General features: G+C 51.7%; 1 protein-coding gene across 4 annotated transcripts in view; it reads right to left on the reverse strand.

The window, feature by feature from the left end:
- The window catches only part of ELF4 (E74 like ETS transcription factor 4), a 47,470-nt gene that overhangs the window by 19,891 nt on the left and 11,254 nt on the right, over positions 1 to 16,325 (reverse strand). The window contains exon 1 of one of the 4 annotated variants that reach the window (XM_065538004.2): positions 1,869 to 2,456. The exons of the other annotated variants lie outside the window; for them this stretch is intronic. The gene's annotated coding sequence lies outside the window, so the exon portion shown is untranslated. Of the gene's footprint in view, positions 1 to 1,868; positions 2,457 to 16,325 lie in introns of those variants that run through there. 4 annotated transcript variants of the gene reach the window in all.

Raw genomic sequence — 16,325 nt, forward strand, 5'->3', positions numbered from 1 at the left:
GCAGGCTTTGAGGGCTCGAGTTTGTGAGGTATTGTGAGGCTGTACCCGGCACCCAAGGCTCATCCTCGTGATCATCTGCCCCGAGCCTGAAGCTAAGGTCTTGAAGGGCTGGAGGGGGAGGAAGTAGCTGTCCTACTCTTTTGGCCGAGGCTGAGAAACCATCCCGCCCTAACCTTCCAGTCCAGAAAGTTTCCCCCTCCCCCTTGAGATGTTTGAGGATTTGAAAGTGAGAGGTGGAGAGCAGCTCATTTGCATGTTCACTCACTCTCCCCAGCAGAGGAGTGAACCCCCCTTCAGTCCTTCAAAATAACCTCGTTCTCCCAGGAACCTGAAACCAAAGATGCCACCACCATAGGAGGTGCGCCCTGCAGGCCAGGGAGGCCCCCACCAGGGGCTCCCCTCCAGTGGGCCCTTTGGCTGGGATGCAGCTTCCGTAGCCTAGAGTCCTGGATGCTGCCTCCCCAGTGAGTGGAGGATTCAGGGGGCACACACGGACACTTGGCTCGGGGAATTGAGGTGCCTGGGAACCCTTAGTAACTGGTGGTGAATTCCCCTACCTTGCCCCATCCTTGCACAGCTCACAGCTTGCTCCAGTCACAGTCCACTGGCAGGGTGGCAAGAGCTCCACTCCCTTCGCCCCCTTTGAGGCCCTACAGGGTCTCTGGCTCCCAGCGCCTGTCTTACTTGGGCCAAAAGCAAAGCCTGTGCGAGAGTCTGTGCCCCTGGGTGCTCTCTGAGTGTATGGACCGCAGGAGGGAGTGTGCAGGCGAAGGCGCCGACCTCCCGGCCCACAAATAGACACCTCTGTGGCTCTGACTGCATTTCAAAACCGAAGCAAAATAGAAGTGGTTTGGGCTGCTCCTGTGTCACAACTCAGCCCCCTTCAGACGCACAGACCCTTCTTGGGGCTGTCACTGAAACATACCAGGCAGTGTCCAGCAACCACTCATCTGAGCCTCCCCTACAGGAAATAGCCCTAATGTGAAAGCCACGTCCACAGTCTCCGTGGAGTGAGTTTAAATCTACACCCGTTCAGCTGAGCCAATGGCTCTCACAGAATTGCCGGTAACACCCGTGGCATTTTCACACATGCCAGGAAACATGGAGGCCAGATGGTCAGCTGGGCCACAAAGCACAATTCTCCTTCTCCGGTTCCTTGTCCCCTCGGAGCCAGCTCTAACTCCTGAAATACCTCATCCTCCATGAAACCTTTCTGGAATTCTCTGGAAAGGAAGTGACAATTTCCTTCATGCCATTTCCCACTCCCTCAACACCCCTCCCCCACAACCACAAGCAAAATGGAAACTACCCCAGGAACAGCTGTACCCTCGACTGAAAAACAGCCCGTCCTCCGGCGAATAGTCCTCAAGCAGGGAACTGCCTGCTGCACCATGTGACCAGTGGCGTGAATTTAAGAGACAGAAGGCCAGAGTCAGGACTATATCCAGTCTGTAGTCCTGAGCAAAGCAGAATTCACCCATCCACAGGACTCGAACCCACAACCTCAGTCCAGTTACGACTGGACTCCAATGAGCAAGCTAACCCTCCTCCTTAAGCAAGTGCCCAGTGAAGGGGTCCTAGTCACCGCTATTTTGTCAGCTCTTTCTCCTATTCCTTTCTTTCTACCACCCACTCCATTTGAGATGAAACCAGGAAGAGGGAGGGAAAAAAGAAAGGTTTTGCAAGCTCTGTTGGTTGGGGTTTCTCTGCGCTTATTTACAAGAAACCCAGTTTCCTTCCTTGCTCCTCTGTCACCACCTGATTCCAGCATAGGGCTTGTCCCAACTCTGACGGCGAGGTGGGCCCAGGACTCTTCCCCAGTTACAGGCCCCGCTCTCACACCCTTCTCAGCTCTCCTCTTCCCCTACCTTCTTTCCAGGCCTTGGTCTGTCCCAGAGGAGGAGTGATTACATGGCAGGTCCCAGGCAAAGAGATGCTTTCTCCTCTTTCTCCAGGGGACCCACAGCCCACCCACAGTGTAGACTGCCTAGGGTCCGGGAGGAGGAGGAGGGAAGCGTTCCGGCTGCATCCTAGCAAGATGTGTGACCATGGAAAAGTCGGCCATCTTTCTGGGCTGTGGTTTCTGTCATCCTTCGAGCGGGTGAGGGTTGTGAGTAATCCAGGCTTAGCAGGCGCTCACCAGGGAGTCTCAGGTGAATAAAGATGGCAGTGGAAAAGCACTTTGAAAATTAAAAAGCGTTCATCCAGATGATGAGTTTCAGGTGACCTCCCAGAGAGCAACAGGGGCTGTGGGCCCCATTAAGCTCCAGACGGTGGACCCCACTGGCTCCAGAATACACAGGGTGGGGCTGGAGGGTTCCAGCTGTTGGGTGGGAAGGGGCTGACTCCTCGCCTGGGCTGGGGGCCCGGCAGGGAGGGAGGAGCAGGCTGCTGCAGCTGGTGCAGCGCTATGGGTCTCCTGTCCTCACCCCGCCCCAGCTCTTTGGGTTGTGGTTATGTGGCAAGAAAGAGCACTACACTACAGAAGCCCCATAGGGGAGGAAGAGGAGGGGGAGGGTTAGTGACAAAGACAACCTATTTCCCCAGCTGCCCTGAGAAGGCCAAAAGAGCACCCCCTGGAAGTGCCTGCGGCCACCACATCACCATCTCTAGTGCTTCAGGGACGAGGCACAGGGCAGTGGCACTAAGCCAATGACGGGAGAACCCACTGCAGGAAAAGGGAGAAACCCAAGTGTGTGGCAGCCACTAAACCCCAGTATAATAGTCTGCCAGCTCCAGCCTAGGAGAGCCCCCAGAAGCCCCTGCAGACCCTAAGATCATCAGCTTTCCAGCTAGAAGTCCCAGCTCTGCCTTGGGGTTGAGGCAGGTCACTTTCGTCTTTTGTAAAACAGGGATCTCCTACTTAGCTCAAAGGGTTGTTGCAAAAGGCTAATGAGCTAATGTAGGCAAAAGCTCTCTGCTATGCCCCAAACGTGTTTTTCTTTTTTTCTTTGTTGAGACGAAGTCTCACTCACTCTGTCACCAGGGCTGGAGTGCAGTGGCGCGATCTCGGCTCACTGCAACCTCCGTCTCCAGGGTGTGCCTCAGCCTCCTGAGTAGCTGGGATTATAGGTGCGTACAACCACGACCAGCTAATTTTTAAATTTTTAATAGAGATGGGGTTTCACCATGTTGGCCAGGCTAGTCTCGAAATCCTGACCTCAAGTGATCCACCCACCTCGCCCTCCCGAAGTGCTGGGATTACAGGCGTGAGCCACCATGCCTGGCCAGCGTGTTTTCCAATTCCCTGGTCTGATTTGTTACTTTGGGGCTGTGGTAAAGCATATCTTTACCTAGACAGAGAGGAAGAAAGGGAAATGGAGGTGGCGGGATGAAATGAAGGCTGAGGGGACAAAAGCAACAACTATAAAATGTATGGTAGAGAGAGGAAACCAGTTTGACTAGAGGGAGAGAGGAACATTGCTTGGGAAGCTGGATAAGTGGATCCATGGAACTGTGGAATATGAACTTAATATGGAAACTGACTGTGAGTTACTGTAGATTCTTGAGCAAGGGAGGGGTATAACAAGCAGCCCTTTAGGAAGGGCAGTTTGATCTGGATATAAGAGTGGGCCTGAGGCAGGAGAATCACTTGAATTCAGGAGGCAGAGGTTGCAGTGAGCTGAGATTGCGCCACTGCACTCCAGCCTGGGCAACAGAGTGAACACTCCATCTCAAAAATAAATAAATAAATAAAACAAGAATGAGTCTGCGAGTGGAGGAGATGGAAGGAGACCAGGTAGGGTAGCTGGAAGTCAGGAGGTGAATCCCAGAGCCACCCCAAAGGAAAGAACTTGATAGACTATGGGGAGATACAGTAGCTGTAGAGACCCCAAGATGTGCAGCGTGTTCTCGCTGTAAGAATGTTAAAAGATATTGCCAGATGCGGTGGCTCATGCCTGTAACCCCAGCACTTTGGGAGGCCAAGGAGGGTGGATCACCTGAGGTCAAGAGTTTGAGACCAGCCTGGCCAACATGGCAAAACCCCATCTCTACTATAAATACAAAAAGGAGCTGGGGCGTGGTGGTGGGCACCTGTAATCCCAGCTACTCGGGAGACTGAGGCAAAAGAATCGCTTGAACCTGGGAGGGGGAGGTTGCAGTAAGCTGAGATTGTGCCACTGCACCCCAGCCTGGGTGACAGAGCGAGACTCCATCTCAAGAAAACAAACACTGACTAGAGACTAATTAAATTCATTAGTGGTTTTTTTAGAAGCTGGGATAATCTATGACTTGGTACCAACAGGATATTAAGTCAGATAACTTTTATTGAAGGGACAGTGTTCTTTGTCAAGGTCCCTGCCAGGCCAGTGTGTGTCCTAGAAACTAACGCGAAGCCTCCTTGCTCAGATCTGGAACTTTCCTGGGCAGCAGGGGCCATGGTGTGGTTGCTGCCTGCTTGGCACCGGCTGCTCCTCCCAAATGCGCCCTTCTGCCACTGGCCAATCCCCAGGCCAGCAAAAGCAAAGGACAGTACTTCAGGCACAAGAGCAGTACTCCAGCATCCCTTTCACAGAAGGGAGGGGTGCCCGAAAGGATGAGGTGGGAAGACAGCCTACCAGGGCCTGGCCAGACAGGGAGGGCAGCCTCGGCTCCAGAAGTCATCGAGAGCTCCTGGGGTTCCTCCTTCTCTCTCACCCGCACTGCTAAAACCTCTCCTTAAGACAGAAGGCCGGGCACGGTGGCACACACCTGTAATCCCAGCACTTTGGGAGGCCGAGGCGGGTGGATTGCTTGAGCTCAGGAGTTCGAGACCAGCCTGGGCAACATGGCAAAACCCTGTCTCTACTAAAAAAAAAAAAAAAAAAAATTAGCCAGGCGTGGTGGCACATGCCTGTAGTCCCAGCTACTCAGGAGGCTGAGGTGGGAGGATTGCTTGAGCCTGGGAGGTGGGTGCCGTGGTGAGCTGAGATCGCGCCACTGTACTTCAGCCTGGGCAACAAGAGTGAGACCTCGTCCCAAAAAAAAAAAAAAAAAAAAAAAAATTCCTCTCCTTGAGTCAGAGGAGTCCCAGGACATCGAAGTTACAAGTTATAAGAGACCTGAAAGATCATTGCTTCCATCCCTCTTATTATCCAACTTCAGATACCACAGGAGAGGAAGTGACTTGCTCAAGGTGACACAGCTAGTTGCATTGTGACTCCCAAGTGATTCTCATTCCTCGCCTCCTTCCCTGCTCATTGTCTCCTGGCATCCTCAGAAAAGCCAACCCTTTCCTCTGGCAAGAACACACAGCAGCCAAAGATTCAGGGCTGGCCAATAACAATGAAGCCACGGCTGGGCGTGGTGGCTCATGCCTATTATCCCGGCACTCTGGGAGGCCGAGGTGGGCAGGTCACTTGAGGTCAGGAGTTCAAGATCATCCTGGCGAACATGGTGAAACTCTGTCTCTACTAAAAAATACAAAAAAAAAAAAAAAATTGTCTGGGCGCAGTGACTCATGCCTGTAATCCCAGCACTTTGGGAGGCCGAGGCAGGCAGATCACCTGAGGTCAGGAGTTCAAGACCAGCCTGGTCAACATGGTGAAACCCTGTCTCTACTAAAAACACAAAAATTAGGGCCAGGCATGGTGGTGCGCTCCTGTAGTCCCAGCTATTCAGGAGGCTGAAGCAGGAGAATCGCTTGAACTCGTGAGATGGAGGTTGCAGTGAGCCAAAATCGCGCCACTGTACTCCAGCCTGGGCGACAGAGCAAAACTCTGTCTCAAAAAAAAAAAAAAAAAAAAAGGAAGCAGCAGCAGCAGCAGCAGCCACACACATGCAGAGCATGTTGAACCTCCACAGTGCCTTCCCTACCTCCACCTCCGTGCCTGTGATCATACTGCCCCCCAGGCCTGACAGGCCCCTTCTCAACTTCTGCAAGCCCAATGTCCACAAGTCCTTCAAGATCTGAGGCAAATGTCACCTTCTTTTCAAAGCCTTCCTTGCTTCCTCCCCACCTGGCACATTCTCTCCTCTTCCTCATGACACCTTAGCTTGACTTCTTAGACCAAAGCAGGGGGTTATAAACTATGGCTCATGTGCCAAACCCAGCCCTGCGGTCCATTTTTAGATGGCCCATGAGCTAAGACTGGTTTTTACATTTTTTAATGATTGGGAAAAATCAAAAGAAAAATATTTCATGACATATAGTGTTTTTTCATATATGTATTTTTTGTGACTGGGTTTTGCTCTGTCACCCAGGTTGGAGTGCAGTGGCACAATCATGGCTCACTGTAACCTCTGCCTCCCAGGCTCAAGTAATCCTCCTACCTCAGCCTCCCAGGTAGCTGAAACTACATGAGCATACCACCGTGCCCGGCTAACTTTTTGTATTTTTTGTTGAGACAGGGTTTTGCCATGTTGCCCAGGGTGGTCTCAAATTCCTGGGCTCAAGCAATTCTTTGTAGGAAAGGTTTGCTGAGTGCTGGACTAAAGGCTTCAGTGTGAATAAATTCACCAAGTTCATTTGTTTTTTAAAATTTATTTTAGGCTGGGCACAGTGGCTCACTCCTATAATCCCTGTACTTAGGGAGGCCGAGGCAGGTGGATCACTTAAGGTCAGGAGTTTGAGACTAGCCTGGCCAACATTATGAAACCCCATCTCTACTAAAAATACAAAAAAGTTAGCTGGGCGTGGTGGTGGGCACCTGTAATCCCAGCTACTCGGGAGGCTGAGGCAGGAGAATCGCTTGAACCTGGGAGGCAGAGGTTGCAGTGAGCCGACATCGTGCCACTGCACTCCAGCCTGGGCAACAAGAGTGAAACTCTGTCTCAAAAAATATATATTTTTTCAAATTTGTATTTATTTCTTTTTCAGAGATGGGTTCTTGCTGTATTGCCCAGGTTGGTCTCCAAGTCCTGGCCTCAAGCCATCCTCACACCCCCGCCTCCCAAAGTGCTGGGATTACAGGCGTGAGCCACCACACTTACCCAATCATGTTCATTTCTGAGAAGAATGTCACAGAGCACTTGGGGATGGAGGTGCCTGCAGGGAGGTGTGGGATGCCAAATACAACTCAGCAGATTCTCATCAGAAAGAAGGTCCTGGGCTGGGGTTAGGAGACGTGACTTCTGCCCATGATGTGACCTCTAGCAGGTCACTTCTGCTTTGTGTGCCTCGGTTACCTCATCTGCACAATGAGGGAGGTGATCTAAGGGCCTGTCTAGCCCTAGGACTTAGACAGGCAGTGATCAACTGCATTGCCATCTCCCACAGTTCTTAGCAGGCACCGTCCTGATCCTCAGAACAAAAGCTTACAGAAGGGTCCTCTGCCCAGCTGTGGTTTTCCGCTGCCCCCCGCCCCCCCCCCCCCCGCAGTGGGCCTCCCTCACTCCACACTCACCTGCCCTGCCCCACCCTTCCCCTCTGCTGACCTTTCTGCCCTCCTCTCAGAATTCCTCTCCTTGCAAAATGAAGATGGCCTCCTCTGAAAGAGCCCTCCCCTCCCTCCAGTCAGGTGGGCTAAAAGCCTCTGCTTTTCTGGGAGGGAGGCAGGGAAAGGACTCTCACCTCTCCCCAGTCTCCCAGGGCCCACAGCAGACAGGCAGTGGAGTAGGAGATAGGGCCAGCTCTCACCGCACCCCTGCTCTGCCAGCGGAAACAGCCCTTCTCTGCCACTTCCTGTCCCAGAGGTTTCAGCAGTTTCCCCTTCGGGGCCTGCTAGCCCTCCCAGCCCCGCCCCTGCCTCACACAGGTCAGGGAGTGCAGAGAGGGGAGGGCCCTGCGTGGTGAGTGGGGAGGATCCCTCACAGGAAGGCCGAGGAGACAGCTGTCTACACAAGGGGACGCCCCAGTGGCAGGTCTACCAGACTACTTTGGGCTAGGAGCAGGTACAGGCGGATGCAGTACCTGGGAGGGAGATTGGGACTCTCCTGCTACCACAAATCCTCTCCACAAACCCTCTCCTGCTACCAGATGAGTAGAAATGACTTTATCACTTTACCTAGCTGTCACCTTGAGGGATGGAGTGAGCCTGATCTTAGAGGATTGGATAAAAAACTGGAATATAAATGCTGAGGTCAATGTCCAGGAGGGACTAGCCCAGGGTGGCTTCGAATGGAGAGACAGGTTTAATGAAGCAAGAGGATGAGAGGTTAGTTCATTGGGGCAGATGACATTGAAATCAATGTCACTTCATAATTTTGCAGGGACCTTGTCCCTAGCACCAATGGACACAGGCAACAATGGAGGGCAAAGTACAATTGTCCCCTGGCATACTTGGGGATTGGTTCCAGGACCACCTGTGAATACCAAAATCCACGCACACCCAAGTCCCGCAGTTGGCCTATGGAGCCCACAAATCCAAAAAGGTGGCCCTCCCTGTACTCAGGTTTCGAATCTTGGGAATATTATTTAAAAAAAAAAAAATCCACATATAGGCCAGGTACGGTGGTTCACGCCTGTAATTCCAGCACTTTGGGAGGCCAAGGCAGGCGGATCACCTGAGGTCAGGAGTTCAAGACCAGCCTGGTCAACATGGTAGTGCGTGCCTATAATCCCAGTTACTTGGGAGGCTGAGGCAGGAGAATTGCTTGAACCCGGGAGGCGGAGGTTGCAGTGAGCCGAGATTGCGCCATTGCACTCCAGCCTGGGTGACAGAGCAAAACTCCGTCTCAAAAAAAAAAAAAAAAATCCACATATAAAGTGGATCTGTGCGGTTTAAACCCATGTTGTTCAAGGGTCAACTGTATTATATCACATGTGGGTCAAGGGTAGAGGCATTTTCTGGGTGATGGAGCAGGAAACTCTCACATTCCATGGTGGCTGATGACTTGGTGTGGTGACTTACACTCATAAGTACCTCCCAGGTGCTGTTGCAAGGAAGGTGGGGCTCCTAGCCGTAGGGCTGTGTGCCTGTGAGGTTATTGTGCAGGCAGGTGACCCACTCAGTGAGACCCTCCCAAGGCCATGGGTCAGAACAGCTATAAGCAGCCTGAGGCTTTGGACCTCTCTGCCCAGTTGGCAGTCCTCCTGGGGACAGGCCAGAACTACGTGATGCTGACTCTAGAAGCCTTGCTGCCTGGTTCGGGGTCCTCGTGGTGAATGGACACAATCACCTTGGCTTCCCCGTGGTCATATTGTTCCCTGAGGTTCAAGCAGCTGTGCAAGAAGCTAAAGGGATTCCTATAAATGATGGTTCTGGATGGGCCTGCAAAAAAAAAAAAAAAAAAATGGCTGAGAAGGTGATCTTCATAACTCTCTCAGCTCGGAGGCCATATTCTTATATCTTTGGCCAAGAACCCTGTCCAGCCAGGCCTCCTGGCATGAGACCAGGGGCCAGGCACGGTGGCTCACACCTGTAATCCCAACACTTTGGGAGGACGAGGTGGGTGAATCACTTGAGGTCAGGAGTTCAAGACCAGCCTGGCCAACATGGAGACACCCCCATCTCTACTAAAAATACAAAAATTGATCGGGTGTGGTGGCTCACACCTGTAATCCCAGACTTTGGGAGGCCAAGGCGGGTGGATCACGAGGTCAGGAGTTCGAGACCAGCCTGGTCAATATGGTGAAACTCCATCTCTACTAAAAATACAAAAATTAGCCAGGCGTGGTGGTGCAAACCTGTAGTCCCAGCTACTCAGGAGGCTGAGGCAGAAGAATCACTTGAACCCAGGAGGCAGAGGTTGCAGTGAGCTGAGATCACGCCACTGCACTCTAGCCTGGGTGAGAGAGCTAGACTCTGTCTCAAAAAAACAAAAAACAAAACAAAACAAAAAACAAAAATTAGCCAGGCATGGTGGCGGGCGTCTGTAATCCCAGCTACTCGGGAGGCTAAGGCAGGAGAATCGCTTGAAACCCAGAGGCAGAGGTTGCAATGAGCCAAGATCACGCCACTGCACTCCAGCCTGGGCGACAGAGCGAGACTCTATCTCAAAAAAAAAAAAAAGAGAGAGAGAGCAGGGTCCCATTTTCCCTGTCCCCTCTCACTCTATGTCCCCCCAGGACAAAGAGGAACCAGTTCCTTCAAGATAGGACCCCGCCGCCCCTGAGGGGAGTGCCTGCTTGTCCACTCCTGCAAGCTGGAGTGAATACGGCTTCACAGCTGGTAGGGAGAACACCAAGGAAACCTTAGAGACAACATCTGGTTGTGCACCTGGGCTTCTGCCAGCCCCTCCCTACATCTGCAGCACAAACCCAGGGCCAGGGTTTGGTTGCAAGCCTGGCTTAAAGCTGGTGGCACGCGTTTGGGTGGAGGGGGTGGAAGCGCTTGAGGTTGGTGCCAGCTCAGGGCGAGTACTTGTGGGGTTGGCAGTGACCTGAGCCGCTGGTGGGCCCAGTGTGGTGGGTGTGGCCACTGTGGCCTCGGGCATGGCCTGCTGGGGGAGGGGCGGAGGGGCGTGGGTGCTCGCGTAAATGTGGGCAAGATTTTCTTTTGCGCTCTCTGATACCACTTCAAGTTGCTCCCCCTGCTTTGGGAAAAGGAGGGTCAAACAGTAAAACTGACAAGGTGACAGGGTGGTGTGCAGGGAAGGTGGCAGGGATGTGTAGTTCTGGGGTGCGGGCTGTGGGATTGCTGTAGCACCAGGCCCTGGATATAAAGTATCTCCTTTTAGTCTTACACTACACCGTCCCTGCAAAGGAGCCAGCCAGTGGCACAGCCGGGGTTTGAACCTAGCTTTATTTCCAACTACTACATGAAATGAACTTTGTTTTCAGTGAAATCTGTTTTGGTAATAATTCTGTTTTAACAGTTTCATTTGAAAAACAGTAGAAGTGAAGCTCAGAGATTAGGTAACATGATCAAGGCCACCACTGCCAGAGAATGGAGGCAGAACTCAAACTGGGGCCGGTGTGACCTTGATCTTGAAGTCCCTGCTTTTCCCTCTGTCCATGCTAGCAACCATCTGCTAAGATCCCTAGCTCAAGTCTGGCTCACAGCTCTCCACTTCCAAGCTTCAGAGGCCCTGTGAGGCCGCTTCAACAGAGGCTTCCCAGGCTTGTGTCCCATGCCCCTCAAGGACTCAATGTCAACCCAAGCTCCATCTAGTAAGTCAATTCTAACTTCCTGGGCCCAGTCTGCACCAAAATGGTGACCATGTGAGCTCTTGTGGTCAGTTGCGGAGACAGAGTATTGTGGAGGGGGAGCCTTCCAGCTCTGATGATGTGGAGGCCGACTCTTCCTATAAGCTCTGCTGTTTCCAGAGAGTTCCTGGCTCCAAACCTGAAGTAGCCACAGCATGGTCCCTGCCCCATAAATATACACTTGCTTTTGGCTTACACATAATGTAAGTCTGGGCTCTTATCTTAGGGTGTTGGTTCACATGTTTATTCAAATATTTATGGAAAGTCAGCCTTGAACACCTCATAGGTGCCAGGCCCAGGGCCAGGGGACTAATCACGGGCCCACCCTATTCTCTGTGGTAGAGTCTCCTTGTATTGAAGTTCCTAGTAAGCTTGGTAGCCCATCTGCCTAAACAATATTGCTGGGTGCTCCACCCCCTCAAAACATGTTTGTAGGAAATATCTTCAAAATTGAGGCCCAAGGGTTGGGAGAAAATGGGGAGTGAATACTAATGGGTATGGGATTTCTTTTGAGGGTGATGAAAATGTTTTGGGTTTTGTTTTGTTTTGTTTGAGACAGAGTCTCACTCCGTCACCCAGACTGGAGTGCAGTAGCGCGATCTCAGCTCACAGTAACCTCTGCCTCCTGGGTTCAAGTTATTCTCAGCCCCCTGAGTAGCTGAGACTACGGGTGTGTGCCACCACACTGGGCTCATTTTTGTATTTTTATTAGAGATGGGGTTTCACCATGTTGGCCAGGCTGGTCTCAAACTCCTAGCCTCAAGTGATCTGCCTGCCTTAGCCTCCCAAAGAAATGAGATGACAGGCATCAGCCACCACGCCCTGCCTGGGGGTGACGAAAATGTTCTAAAATGGATTCTGGTGATGGATGTACAACTCTGTGAATAGATTAAAAAGTACTGAAGTGTACGCTTTAAGAGGGTGAATTTTATGGTATTTGAACTATATCTAATAAAGCAGTTGTCTTTTTTTTTTTTAAACTGAGGCCCAGAGAGGGGCAGCGGCCCACTGAAGGCCATGCATAAGCTAAGGTCTTCTGGTTGATGGCTCCAAGGCTGTTTCCTCCTCCCGGCCTCCCTATAATCCTAGCAAGGGTAAGTACAGGGTCACGGAGTATGCATGGCAGGTCCAACCTTATGCAAGCTGCTTTCCTCGGGGTAAGCAGTGGAAAACACTTCCAATCAAGGACTTTAATTTCAGGTCTGCCATTAATGTGGCCAAGTCCCTGCCCCTCTCTGGATCCCAGTTTCCCCATCTGTAAAGTGAAGTGGGCGAGTTTGGTAATGTGTTGCTAAGCTCGGCCAGTTCTGAACCTCTGAGGTTCAGTACTGCAAGGGGCCAGGTATGGTGGCTTGCGCCTGTAATCCTAGCACTTTGGGAGGCTGAGGTGGGAGGACGGCTTGACGCCAGGGGTTTGAGACAAGCCTGGACAACATGATGAAACACGTCTCTAAAAAAAAAAAAAAAAAAAAAAAAAAAAAAAAAAAAAAAGCCAGGTGCGGTGGCTCACACCTCTAATCCCAGCACTTTGGGAGGCTGAGGCGGGCAGATCACCTGAGGTCGGGAGTTCAAGACCAGCCTGACCAACATGGAGAAACCCTGTCTTTACTAAAAATGCAAAATTAGCTGGGCATGGTGGCGCATGCCTGTAATCCCAGCTACTCGGGAGGCTGAGGCAGGAGAATCTCTTGAACCCGGGAGGCGAAGGTTGCAGTAAGCCGAGATCATGCCACTGCACTCCAGCCTGGGTGACAGTGCGAGACTCCATCTCAAAAAAAAAAAGAAAAGAAAAGAAAAGAAAAAAAAAAGTGAGCACTATAAGGCAGAATAGAACGGAGTGTCAGATTCGTGGCTCTCCTTTGGTTGCTGCAGGAGGCCTTTGACACAATTAAGTGTTCGAATCGATGCTCCTCACTGATAGTGATGATGAAGATTTCCCCCTGAGAGTCAAATTCTCTCAGACAATCCTGCTGACTGTCTCCATGAGGGGCAGCTCAGTTCTGATTTCGCCTCAGCAGTGCTAGGTGGTAGAACAACCCATAATAGAGACCCATTGATCGTGTCCTTTGGAGATGTCAGGAACCAGGTTCTTGGCCTGGCGCCCAGGCCAGCAGCCCCACCTTGCACTGAGCTTGCCTTCGTGGTGGAGGGAGTGATCCTTGATGGCCACCAGCCTAGCCCCCGCTGGACAGGATGTTTCCACATCGAGCCCCACTTCCTGCAGCTAGGCCTGGGCTCCGGTTTCCCCCCTCTCCTGCCATCTGGTCGCCTGCCCTCTGCCCCCTCCCCTTGCAGGGTGTTTACAGGCTGCCTTATCAGCCTGGGGGATCTGGGCCTCACCCAGCCGGCTGCCCCCGCCCTGCCTGGCCCAGACAGCCTGCCCAGGGCCCTACCTGCTCTTTCGTCACTACGGGCTCCCGCAGCCCGGAGCCCCCCTGAGCCACAGGCAGGCAGGGGGTGTGGACGAAGGATTGCTGCCTGGCACAGGCCCGCAGTGCCTGGGGCCCTGCCTGCCAGAGCTAAACCTGAATATTCATAGTGCTTTATGCAGCTTGCTCAAGCTGGAGAGGGCATGCGTTCTTTTTAAATTGTACCTTCTCTATCTGCAGGCTATGGAGACAGGAATGAGACGCTGGTGCTGCTAAGGAAGCTAACTTTGACCTGAAGTGTCTCCACAGCTCTTCTGTCCTTAGCCACCCAGAGATGATGGAGGGTAGCTCTAGGCTGGAAGGCACTGCGAGTCCAGGCAGATATATTTGTTTCTTACTGGAGAGCACTGTAAACACTCTAAGCTAAAGGTAAGGCTGAATGAGGGGCTGCAGGCTGGCTGTGATGGAGGAGATGAGGCTGGCAAGTCCTTGGGCACAATCTTGGCCAATCCACACCCAGGCTTCTGAGCCTCATGGGTCCCAAGCTGTCTGTGTCCAACCCATCCTGGGATCTATGCACCCACCCAAAGGCTAGGATGAGGCCAGAGCTAACCACTGAGCGAGCCAAAAACATTATCTCCCAGGACAGAAGGGCCTAGATTTTTCCATCGAATGTGTTTGAATCACAAAGGGAGACAGGGATGGAGACCACAAGCAAATGAAGATGCTGAGGGTGACAGATTTCCCTTACAGCACTTGAGGCTAAATTTCTGAAAGTTCAACCTCTGACCCACCTGTAGGCAGGTCCTACAGAGACAGGGCCTGCATGCCAAAGCTGACCAAGCCCCAGACTAGGCGTCAAAGCCACAGTCCGGATCGGGCTCATTTTCCAGGGGCCTCCATTTTGTTCACTGATAAATCACTTAAAATGTACTCGAGGCAGTAGATTGCAACATTCACATTTAAGATCAAAAGTCATACTTCCAAGAAATTTTAAGAGACTATGTCCTTCTAGGTCTCTAGAATACAGTTTTCAGTAGTTTGGGAGCACTTGGGTAGGAAAGTTTGGAAAAACTCTGCTAAGTCAATTTTGCCATTAATGGGCTATGTAACCACAGGCATGCCACGTCACAGGGCTCTCGCAGCCTCGGGCCTCCCTCCCTAGAGATTTCATGCTATCCAGAGCTCCACGCAGGCTTACTGACCATAGTGGCCATTGGGGCTCCACATTTCTTCCCTCTATCGAAACTTTCAGGCCAGCCGGGTGCAGGAGCTCACGCCTGTAATCCCAACATTTTGGGAGGCCAAAGCGGGTGGATCGCCTGAAGTAAGGAGTTCGAGACCAGCCTGGCTAACATTGCGAAATGCTGTCTCTACTAAAAATACAAAAATTATCTGGGTGTGGTGACAGGAGCCTGTAATCCCAGCTACTCGGGAGGCTAAGGTGGGAGAATTGCTTGAACCCAGGAGGTGGAGGTTGCAGTGAGCCGAGATCACGCCACTGCACTCTAGCCTGGGTGACAAAAGCGATACTCCATCTCAAAAAACAAACAAACTAAAAAAACAAAAAGCTTTCAGGCCACCATCTCATCTTCCCTAGAACAAGTTTGTCTACCACTCAGAAAAAAATCATAAACCATTTAGTGTTAATGTGTTAATAGCTGATATTGTGTTAAGTGTCATCTCTCACATATATATATATATATATAGACAGAGTCTCACTCTGTTGCCCAGGCTGGAGTGCAGCAGTACTATCTGGGCTCACTGCAACCTCCACCTCCCAGGTTCAGGCGATTCTTATGTCTCAGTCTCCCAAGTATCTGGGATTACAGGCGCGCATCACCACGCCCTGCTAATTTTGTGTTTTTACTAGAGACGGGGTTTTGCCATGTTGGCCAGGCTGGTCTCTAACTCCTGGCCTCAAGTGATCCACCAGCCTTGGCCTCCCAGAGTGCTAGGATTACAGTCATGAGCCACCGCCTGGCTCTTAAAACATTTTCATTTAAGGAGACCATCTGGAACTAACATGTTTGAGCCTGAGAAGGGGCTCCAGGGCAAGTGGTCACCTGGTGGGGCCAACCAGCAGGTGAGCAATAGGGTGTTTCTCGGTGGTTCTACCTCCCGTCATCCCAGTAGCCATGGAGTGAGCTGGTCTTCACCATCTATACCCCATACCTGTGGGTTCTGTTAGGAAGCTATATGGAGTGAATGTGAAAATCCTTTGGAAAGCTAAAAACTAGGCCTGGTGCGGCAGAAAGCCCACTTGACTGGGAGTGAGGAAGATCAAGTTCCAGTCTTGGCCCAGCCTCTGCCTAGCTCCTCCCTCAGCTTCTGAGCTTGCGCCAACTCCTACTCCAGGACACACATTGACATCGATGGCTGTGACCACACCAGCCGGACTCGACAGAGCCTTATGGTCCAAACTCATCTGCTCAGTTAGTTTCCAAAGGTCCTTCACAGTCTGACCCCACCCTACCTACTCCGGCTTGTTTCCCATGATTTCCCAACTTAAGCCTGGGCTTGAAGCCCAGTGGTCTCCTCATGGTCCCCTGAGGGAACATTCCAGGCTCATTCACGGAGTTTCTCAGGCCTGCCATGCCTTTGCTTGCTCCTTTTTGGCTAATCGAATAGTGCCTATCCAGCAAGGTCCCAATCACGTCCCCCAACCTACAGAGCTGGTTATACCCTCAAAATTATGGTCTGCACCCATGGAACCCCCTTCTCTGAACCCCCATGACCCTTAAATTCTACCACAAGATTTATTAATCCCACAGGGTCTTGAATTGCCCTTTAATTATTTCATGGGTATCTCTTGTTTCCCCAACAGGTAGTAAAATCCATGGGATCAAAGCCCATTTCATCTTCTGACTAATACAGAAGTGGGCATTCATTAATGAAGTCCACGTAAATTCTCAACAAGAGTGAGATCCCTAGAAATGAGACCACAG

The sequence above is a fragment of the Macaca fascicularis genome, chromosome X, assembly GCF_037993035.2.
Source record: "Macaca fascicularis isolate 582-1 chromosome X, T2T-MFA8v1.1".
NCBI classification, from domain to species: domain Eukaryota; kingdom Metazoa; phylum Chordata; class Mammalia; order Primates; family Cercopithecidae; genus Macaca; species Macaca fascicularis.